This window comes from Orycteropus afer, unplaced genomic scaffold (assembly GCF_000298275.1).
Source record: "Orycteropus afer afer isolate SDZICR_OR568_19922 unplaced genomic scaffold, OryAfe1.0 scaffold00132, whole genome shotgun sequence".
Taxonomy (NCBI): Eukaryota; Metazoa; Chordata; class Mammalia; order Tubulidentata; family Orycteropodidae; genus Orycteropus; species Orycteropus afer.
This window is the reverse complement of record NW_006921719.1, coordinates 7,946,713-7,953,850: the sequence shown is the minus strand read 5'-3', so window position 1 is coordinate 7,953,850 and position 7,138 is coordinate 7,946,713. Positions and strand designations below refer to the sequence as shown.

The window sequence follows — 7,138 nt, the reverse complement described above, 5'->3', positions numbered from 1 at the left end:
TCTAGCTCTTCTGGTCACATGGTCATATAGACTGAGGATCACATGGTGTACCAGTCTCTTGGACTAATTGTTTCCATGTATCTTTACTTTTCTTCATTCTTCTTTGCTCTGGACAAGGAGAGACCCATCATTGCATCTAGCTGGCTGCTTACAAGCTTTTAAGACCCCTATCTGACCAAAGTAGGATGTAGAACAATGTTTTAGTATAGCATGTTGTGCCAATTGAGCTTGATATCCTCTGTGACTGTGGTCCCGAGCCTGCAGGTCCAACTACTCAATCCCTCAGGGTAGCTGGCTGTGGCCAAGAAGTCACTACAAACTTGTCCCTTGTCAGCTCTACTATACACCCAGACATTCTTAAAGCACATACAAATACACTTGTAGAAACATCGTCTGCCAACCCTATACATGGTCGTAGGCATCCTACTCTCTGCCTAGACGTACCTGATTGTTCAGCCTGTCCATTCATTTATCTACCCATAGATCAATGCTTGCTGTCACTGGCAATGCAGTACTGAATATGCAAAAATGTTTATCTTTGTTGTCTGTACCTCCCCTGTACCTCTCTATATCTTCCTCTTTCTCAATGGCACCATGTTGTTCAGTCACATTTGATACATTGCCCTTTCCTTCACCCAAATCAATATTTGTCTCCACCTATCTATTAGTGTTCCCTTCCCTCCCACTCCTGATAACCAACAAAGAAAGTTTCCTTCCATGTATAAACCTTTCCTTGACTTTTTACAATGGTGAACTAATACCATTTTTGTCCTTATGTGACTGGATTGTTTCACTCAGCATAATGTCCTCCAAGTTCATCCATGTTATATGGTGTTCCACAGATTCTACATTATTCTTTAGTGTTGCATAATATTCCATTGTATGTACCATAGTTTGGTTATCCATTCTTCTGTTGATGGGCACTTAATGCCCATTGATGGTTGTTTCTATCTCTTTGCTATTGTAAGTACTGCTGCGATGAACATGGGTGTGCATATATCTGTTCTTGTCCTGGCTCTCACTTCTTTAGGATGTATACCTAGTAATGGGATTGCTAGATCAAATGGTATTTCTAATTTCAGCTTATCAAGGAATTGCCATCCTGCTTTACACAGGGGTTGTATCATTTTACAGTCCCATCAGCAGTGTATGAGAGTCCCAACCTCTCCACATCCTCACCAACAAGTTATTTTCTGTCTTGTTGAACTTTGCTATTAATGCTGGGTCAAGATGGTATCTCATTTTTATTTTGATTTGCATCTCTCTAATGGCTAATGATCATGAACATAGACTCATGTATTTGTTGGCTGCAGCTATGGTTTATTTCAAGGGCAAAAAGCTGAGATTGTTGTTGTGTGCCATCAAGTTGATGCAGACTCCTAACGACCCTACAGGATAGGGTTTCCTAGGCTATAATCTTTGCGGGAGCAGATCACCAGGTCTTTCTCTTACAGAGGAGCTGATGGGTTTGAACTACAAACCTTTCAGTTAGCAGCCTAGTTCTTAACCTATGTTCTGCCAAGGCTCCTTAAGGTTGAGATTAGTGCCAGAAGAACTAGATAGTGCCTGACAGTAGCCAACACTTGGAAAGGGATCAAACCTGGAGATCCTAGATGGAGTGGGAGGAAAAATATGGAACAAAATCCAAAAACACAAAATGATCAGAATTACTGGTCAGATAGAGTCTGGTGGAACCCCCAAGACTATGGCCCCAGGTTACCCTTCGGGCCTAGGATTAGAGTCACTCCTATGGATTGGCTCTCAGCCCAACATTAGAAAGACTTACATGCAAGACACATATCACAAAGCAATGCACCCACCTACTCTAGGGAGATACATCCCTTAGAGCAATTGGCCATAGGGCACCAGAGGGACAATGTTCACATAGAAGGAAAGCTGTACAGACAGGAGTGCATAGTTAAGATGGGCATAGGGAGGAGGTAGTCACAGGGATTGGAGAGGAGAAGAGTTTGTTATGGTCGAAAATGGTAGTTGGGGATGGTAGTTGGGGGGTGAAATCAAATACACATGAATTGTTGAATGTAAAACAAATTTTCCTCTGTAAATTTGCACCAAACGCACAATCCAAACCAAAAACTAAACTCACTGCCATTGAGTTGCATCCAACTCATAGCGACCCTTCCTTGGGTTTCTGAGGCAGTACCACTATGAAAGTAGATTGTCCAACCTTCCTTCCAAGGAGTGGCTGGTAGGTTTGAACCACCAGCCTTCTGGTTAGCAGTCAAATGCCTTAGGCACTACACCACCAAGGCTCCCCAAAACACAATAAAATTAAAAAAAAAAAAAAAAAAAGTTGAGATTAGCTGTGAGAGAGTGATGTGGGCTCTCACAGCTCCTTGATTAAAGGTTACAGGATGAGAAAGCTCCTCTGGTCCTTATTTATTGCATCCCAGATAATGAAACCCAGCTTAGATTTAAAATTCTTCCAGGAAGTGTCAAAGTTGAACAGCCCAGGAAACATCTGATTGTTCTGGTAATTGCCTTGGAAACTCCCAAAGAGGCAACTGTCTCTTGACTTAGTTTTCTGACTCCAGAGCTACTGGGCCCTCCCTGTCCTCTGAATCCATGACCCCCAGAAGCTCCAGACACTCAAACTTCATTCCCTTGGTTGGTTTATTTCTACCACAACTTCTACCTAAGGAAGAGCTGGTGTTGGATCCCTGGGGACCTGAATAACCACTTTAATTAAAATTTCTACTACTGTCTTAAGGTTGGCCCCAGCTTATCCCTGAGCTCCTGCTACCACTGTCTCCACCACTGCTGCTCCACTATGAGCTGGTACTTCCTCCACAGTGGCTAGTGCTTCCACAGCCAGAGGGTGAGAGTTGGTGCACTTAACATCCTGGTTGCCTGCTTCCTCTCACTGAGTCCTAACTAAGCTGGCCCATAGCCCCCTGAGCATTAGTCTCAAAGTTGAATGACTCTCCATTGCCCATTGACCCCAGGAACCTTCCTGAGAGCTGGTTCCAAAGCTGCCATTGAGCTGCTGAGGTGTCCACAACCCCAAGGAAATCACTGGATCTCCGGGATAGCCCTGGCAATAGCCTTCTCTGAGGTCATCTTGAGAGCCAGAGATGCCACAGCCTCTAGCCATTGCTGCTGGGTACACCATGCTAGTAGCTGTGAGGAACATCTATTCCATGTCAGATGATATCCTCAGTCTGCCTGCCAGCATCACTATCAGTGTTTGTGAGAACATAGTCTGCTTCCCTGACCCCATGGTTAAATGGCTTATCCAACCCAGTGGTCGATGGTCTCTCTCACCCCAGGGTCCATAGCTTTCCTGACTCTAGAGCTGGCCACCTCTCCAGACCCTTGGCCAATTGCCTTCCCTGCTTCTTGGCTAATGGTGTCTCCTATGCCATGTCCAAGGACCTTCCCAACAAATGCTCCAGTGTTTTCCCCTCCACTCAGCAGTGGGCCAGCCTCACCACTGCCCAGGCACAGGGCCAGCAGAGGCAGGCCAGGACCCCTATAACTTATTTCCACCTTGCTCCCTCTCACTCTTCTGAATGTCTTCCCCTTCTTCCCAACTAAGTTTACTTCTTTCTGACCTTTCTCCTCCTCTGCCTATGCAAGCTCACCTCTAATCTCTTCTTCCTACTGACTTCTTGTTCTTCTTACCCTCTGTGTCTGCAACCCTCTCTCTCCTTTCCCAGATTCCCCTGGCCTCCTTCATATTGATTTTTTTTTTTTTTTACAAATTGGAACATTTCTTTGTTACTTTCCATAGTAGATATATCAACTTACACTTTCATAAGTAACGTGTACATATCCATATAGCTGTATCCCTAATAATATTACATTTCTGAGAATTTTTGAAGGTCTAGTTGGATTTTACTCTAGGAAGAATGGAGAAGAATGCCTTTTAGTTTGCAATCAAATCTAGGCTAGGTTTATGATACAGAATACAAATAGAAGTCTTCCTTCTATATAAGCAGCTTCCATTGAGTCAATTCTGATTCACAGTAACCCCACCCATGTATGTCAGGATAGAATCCTTCACACGGGTTCCTCTGCCTGCCCTTATGCTTCTTATTGGCATCTTTTACTTTGGTCAGGTTGTGTTCATTATACCCACATTTGGTACTACATTTCCCCCCAACCCATCCTGGATACCCACCAATGAACATTGGTTGCTGTACATATTCTTGTCTTCTTATAAAAGTGGGATCTTATAATATTTGTCCTTATGTGATTGATTTATTGATTTATTTAATTTAGCATTATGTCCTACAAGTCCAACCACGTTATGCTTCACAGACTCATCATTGTTCTTTATGGTTGCATAGTATTCCATTGTATGTACTATATTTTCTTATCCATATATCTGTTGATGGGCACATAGGTTGTTTCCTCTCCCCACCCCACCCCCCACTAATGTGAATAATGCTGCAATGAACATAAGTATGCATGTCTGTCTGTGTGTCCTTTATTAGATCTCTAAGATACTACTTAGGAGTGGGATAGTTAGATTATAAGGTATTTTTCTATTTCTATTTTTTTTAAGAAGTGTCATAACATTTTCCATAGTACAATATTACAGTCCCACCAGTAATGGATAAGGGTTCCAATCTCCCCACATCCTCAACAATATTTGTTATCTGTTTTGTATGTTTGTTTGTTTTAATCAGTGACATTTTAGCCCAGATGAGATGGTATCTCATTGTAGTTTTATTTGCATCTCTCTAATGGTTAATGATCATAAGCATCTCTTCATGTATTTGTTGGCTGCTTAAGTGTTCTCTTTAATGAAGTGTTAGTTCCCTCACATTGGTTTTTTTGCACCTTAATTCCAGATATGTTAAAATGTAAAAAACAATATGTATCCCAGAATTGATCAAATAAAGTTATACTGTAACCTCATTTTTTTTTTTACTCAATATTTAATGGCATTTTTTTCACCGCCATTAAATATTATTCTACAACTTTTTTTTTTTTAATCATAGTCCATCCCCTAGAGCAAGCCTGCTTAATGTCCTGGCTTCATCTCTCACAAACTGTGTCTTCTTCACCAAGGTATTGAAAGTCTCTGGGTCTCAGGTCCCATTAAAACAGGAGGTGCGTATGTCTTCAACTGAACTGGGTACATAGCTGAATCTCAATTCAAAATTAATCATTGATTTAGAAGCTTTATGTCAACTGAAAGAGTAGATCATTAACTCTTGAACCATTTTATTTGTTCATTAAAATCTCCTAAACACCCAGGTTAGGGTACATTTAGCAAGTTCATGGTTTTATTGTGTGTAACTAAGAACGATAAAATTACATCAAAACCTATGCCCTGTAGTAGTTAAAAACTAAAGTCAGAATTTGCTTCATGGAAGAATGCAATTGAACCACTTAATCAAATTCCCTTATCAGATTACCAGATTATTCTTCAGCAGTAAGTAAAGCTGTTATGGTGGTTGGTGTCCTCAAACCGTTCCAACCCATAGTGACCCTATTTACAGCTGAACAAAACACTGCTGGGTCCTACACCATCCTCACAATCATTGCCGTACTTGAGCCCATCTTCACAGCAGCTGTGTCAATCCTTCTCGTCAAAGTCTTCTCTTTTTTCCCTAACCCTACTTTACCAAGCATAATATCCTTCTCTAGAGACTGGTCCCTTCTGACAACATAACCAAAGTACAGGAGATGAAGTCTGGCCATTCTCACTTCCAAGGAGCATTCTGGCTGTACTTCCTCCAAGACAGATTTGCCTGTTCTGATATTAGTCTGTGGTACATTCAATATTCTTCACTAACACCACAATTCAAATGCATCAATTCTTCTGCAGTCTTCCTTATTCATTATCCAGCTTTCACATGCATATGAGGCTATTGAAAATACCATGGCTTGGGTCAGGCGCACCTTGGTCTTCAAAGTGACGTCTTTGCCCTTCAACACTTTAAAGAAGTCATTTGCAGCAGATTTGCCTGGTGCAACATGTAGTGTGATTTCTTGAGTGCTGCTTCCATGGGCATTGATTGTGAAGTCCTTGACAACTTCAATATTTTCTCCATTTATCATGTTGTTGTTTATTGGTCCAGTTGTGAGGATGAAGAAATTGAAGCTGCACCAATGACTGAAGACTGGAAAAGTAATGAGATGACATCAAAGACATCATACATGAAGAAAACAAAAGATCATTTAAAAGACAGGAAAGAAAGAAAAGACCAACATAGATGTCAGAAGAGACCCTGAAACTTGCTCTTGAATGGAGAGTAGCTAAAATGAATGGAAGAAATGATGAAGTAAGAGAGTTGAACAAAAGATTTCAAAGGTGTAGTAGTTAAGGTTGTGAGTGAATAACTACACTAAATGTAGTTATTCCCCATTATGAGATAGTAATCACCTCCATGGTGGAATCTGCTGTGAGCAGCTAAGTAATTGCCTTCAGGGTGTGTCCTCATTCCACTATATAAGGAGAAGCTTTGAGGAAGATCTCTAGCTTTTTGGCACATCTGGACCCTGCATTTGGTTGAGGCTTGGTCTGCTGTGTTGCCTGCCAATCTTGGGATTGTGCTATTTTACCTGTAGAGCTTGGGTTTGTCAGCCTTAGCAGCCAGCAGCTGTCAGAAAAAGCCTCCACCTCCAGTGGCCTGGAACAGGAGGCAGAGCTGAAGCCCAAGGTCAAGGGGCCTTCACTCATCCCCTAGAGCCAGCACTTTGAACTCAGACTTCTTATCTCCTAAACTATAAGAGAATAAATTCCTGTTTGTTAAAACTATCCACTTGTGGGATTTCTGTTATAGCAGCACCAGAGAACCAAGAGAAAATGACAGCTTGGAAAGACAAAGGAAACTATTATCATGAAATGTGCAAAGACCTGGAGTTATAAAATCAAAAGGGAAGAACACACTCAGCATTTCTCAAGCTGAAAGAACTAATGAAAAAATCAAGACACAAGTTGAAATATTTAAGTATTCTATGGGCAAAATATTGAATGATGCAGGAAGCATCAAAAGAAGATGGAAGGAATAAACAATGTCATTTTACCAGAAAGAATTGGTTGACATTCAATCATTTTGTTGTTGTTATTTGCCATCAAGTCGGCCCCGACTCCTAGCGACCCCTCCTTGGGTTTCCGAGGCAGTTATCACTACAGAAGTAGGATTGCCCAACCTTCCTT

At 41.5% G+C, this 7,138-nt stretch overlaps 1 pseudogene; it reads right to left on the bottom strand.

The window, feature by feature from the left end:
* Window positions 1–2,368: 2,368 nt before the first annotated feature.
* Window positions 2,369–3,800, bottom strand: LOC103200638 (annotated as a pseudogene).
* Window positions 3,801–7,138: the final 3,338 nt, after the last annotated feature.